The sequence below is a fragment of the Pteropus vampyrus genome, unplaced genomic scaffold (assembly GCF_000151845.1).
Source record: "Pteropus vampyrus isolate Shadow unplaced genomic scaffold, Pvam_2.0 Scaffold250, whole genome shotgun sequence".
Classification (NCBI taxonomy): domain Eukaryota; kingdom Metazoa; phylum Chordata; class Mammalia; order Chiroptera; family Pteropodidae; genus Pteropus; species Pteropus vampyrus.
The window spans coordinates 666,485-669,291 of NW_011889031.1; positions in this window are offsets into that span (position 1 = coordinate 666,485).

Below are 2,807 nucleotides of genomic sequence, written 5' to 3' on the forward strand. Positions count from 1 at the left end.
CGTCCCGCGTTACAATTAGTTAAGAGTGGCCGGAGGTCGAAGTCCTAGCCGCCAACATCTGAGGGCGCCACTTTAATAGGCTCAGTAGTCCCCCTCGCACACTTCTGAGTTATGCCGAGTGAAGCATGTCCATGAACACCTGTCTCGGAGTCAAGTGTGATAGTAACACACCCAAAGGAAATCAAGTGCTGTGCAGAGCGGCAGGCGGCCGGGAACTTCCCCTCCCCCAGACTTGACTGCCCGAGGGTGAGGAGGAGGAAGGAACCGCCAGGGCGAAGGCCCATGGGCAGCAAAGTGGTCGGTGGGTCCCAGGAGCAGAGGAGAGGGACGGAGAGCACGGGAGAGGAGACCGGGGCCGCCCTTAAGCTTCGCGTCGAATAACCACTGAGTCACAAGCATCCCCGGGCAGTGTGGGAAACGAGGGCACACAGTCACGCGAAGACGTAAGAAACAGACAACGTTCCTGCCTCCCTGAGGCTCCTAGCTCCTGCCTTTCCAGGTCTTTCTCCAGGTGCGCACACGTTTTTTTCAACCACAGTGAGATCTCAGCGCACATACAGTCTGTCTTTTCATTTTAGTAAAAGGTCTTCTCATCTGAGCACCAGGAAGTGTCCTTGACCGCTGTTTGGTCAAGTGCCTGTTGTGCAGACCGGTTGATGCATCTGGCTATAGGGAAAGGTTTCAGTAGGAAGGCCGGTGGTGTCCTCCTTGCATGTTGGGGCAGCCCCAAAAACCAGCATTTGCTCTCCCAGACACTTCTAGAACCTTCTCTTGGTCCCTAAGAGCCTGACTCACACCTCACTCTTGAGCCCCCAGCCCCTCGAGGCTCAAGGGACTGACATTCAAGGGGCCCTTACCCTCTGGACCGGTCACTGTACAATCCCCTTAAATCCTTGCCACAGTCCTGGGATGCTTACAGCCATTTCTCACAACAGTCCACTGTGAGGCGGAGAAGGCACAACTTGCCCAAACGCCCACCGCTCTAGGCTGTAGCAGAAGCCGAGTTTACCCAGGGGTCAGCTACCTCCAGAGACACCCACTCCCGCCAAGGTCCTGCCCTTTCTCCCATCCTTTGTACCCTTTCTCCCCTGGGTATTCTCACACTGTTACCCCACAGACCTCCACTTCATATACCCAGAGTACTTCAAACCATCCCTCCCCTACACACCCCCAGGCTTCATCCTCTTTCCCGAGCACCCCCAACCACCCCTGGATCCTTCTAGTTTTTTCTCTCATCCCCTTGTTTGTGTATGGTACAGACCACCTCCCCCCAAAAAAAAACAAAAAAAAAAAAAAAAAAAACTTCAAAGATTTCCAGTCTTGCAACCTTAATTTCCATCAGGATCCGAAATCCCATTCTTCTATTCACAGATGAAGCCCCTGGTGGGAAGGTGGGGTGCGTGTCAATGTCCTCATTTTAAGAAATAGGTTTCCTTTAAGGTTTCAAAGGTAGAAGAGGAAGCAGGAGCCCTACTCCGGAGGAAGCGGAACAGGAAGTGAAAACGAATCTTGTCTTTTCCCAGCAGAGACTTCCTAGACACTGGTCTGGAGTTTAGAGCAAGAAATGGTTGAGCCGGTGGCTCCACCGCCCACAGGCAGCACTTTAAAGACAATCTCCATTACTTGTTAAGGTTTTTCGGTGGGGGAGGTATTCGAGGAAAAGGGGAAACCATGTGGACAGAGAACAAATCTTTGGTTGCCAGGGGCAGGGGAGGGATGGACTATTGGGGGCGGGTAGCGTGAGAATTGGGGGAGGGGCGATGGGATATTCTGTATCTTGATTGTGGTGGTGGTTACATGACAGACGTCTTAGCACTTTCTGTGCAGCGTCATTTATAAGAGAAAATTCTAGAAACAACCTAAATGTCATTCAGCAGAGAACTGGTGAAATTATCCGGGGAGTTGTCCTCAGCTGTTAAAAAAAAAAAAATGGGCAAAAGAAATGAAGACATTCCTTGTGGCCCGAATTAAAATAGTCTTTTAAAAAAATGAATTCTTAATTACTTCAATGAAAAAATTAATTAAAAATATTTTTCATCGAAGGATTCTGATTTTTAAAAAGTTAAGAGAAACAAGGTAAAAATATTGTTATTCACCATAGGAATATGCTTAAATCTGTGTAAATTCTGGAAAGAAACACCGGCTGCCTGTGAGGAGGAGAACTTAGTGAAAGAAAGACTTTGTTTTTAGTATATAGCATCTCATATATTTAGAATTTTGTACTCTGAGTATATTAACCCTAATTTAAAAAATAACCAATATATGCAAAAGGTTAAACAAAAACTTCTGGGGAGAAGCCCTGTAGGTGATAAGGTGCCTGGCAGCTTTCCATCATAAGTCGTTCTGTACAAGTAATTTGTTACTATGTGTGAAGATTATTGTTTATTTTTGGCCCTGCTTCATTAAACCAGCTCTCCTCCAGCCACTAGGTGGCAGTATGTTATAACCAAAAACTTGGAGTCACACACTGATTCAAATTCCAGTGCTCCCACAGTTAAGTTATGAACTCTGGATAAAACAGTATACAGTAAGAGCATTTGAGATCCTACTTCTCAACATGTCATCGGTTGGGCTCGAATAAACTCTCATAAAATTTTTTTAAAAAACTACAGTGAACTAAAGGCACTGGAAAAGTGAACAGAAGCAGACAGAAACTGGAGAATTGAAACAGTAAAAAAGGAAAGGCTGGGTAAGTGGGTATATATGGGAACTCTTAGTGGGTGAGTTTCTCTTCTGTACAGTTTTTAACCTGGGGGCAGTTTCCAGTCTGGCATGAGGGGCAGATGAAACACCAAAGGAGAAATCCA